Genomic DNA, 636 nt, shown 5'->3' on the forward strand with positions numbered 1-636 from the left:
TCTACTACCCCCACCTCTACAAACATTTTGAATATGCTTTTTAAGCCAGCCAAATGGGGTCAGTTTTTCGTAACCCCCCCTTACTCTTACAACACTCTCCTCTTCCAGCAATACCTCCAAAAACATCGTTTCCGCCTTTACAGTTACATGCGATTCCCATGCTATAGCTATAGCATTATCAACCCTAACTGAATTCACTGGTAAACCCATTCCTGCCCAACCTCATCCCTCCCAACCTCATGTCCACACCATCCCTCCTAGAGGCCGTCGTAAATCCCCACCAATATTGCAGAGATTACATTACGTAGACTCATCTTTAATGTTTACATGTCCGTCCATATCAATCTTTCCCCTCCAGTGTCAGAATTGTTGGCCATCCTGCCAAACACTGCTCTATCTTCAAATTTGAGTATGAAGTGGCAATTCTCAGATTCAAACTTGGCATCACTTTACGCGAAGCCAGACAGGAAGCACGTCGACGAGGTTTTTCTCTCACTCCTTACTCCAATAATGTCTTTTGTTCTGCCTCTCCCCTTTCCCCCCGAGATGGATTTACATCTCCCCTTGTATCTCTTCCTCTATCAAACTTCTGCCCCCTCCCTCTCCTAATCAAATTCTTGTGCCATTCAAAATCTA

Source organism: Penaeus chinensis, chromosome 15 (assembly GCF_019202785.1).
Source record: "Penaeus chinensis breed Huanghai No. 1 chromosome 15, ASM1920278v2, whole genome shotgun sequence".
NCBI classification, from domain to species: domain Eukaryota; kingdom Metazoa; phylum Arthropoda; class Malacostraca; order Decapoda; family Penaeidae; genus Penaeus; species Penaeus chinensis.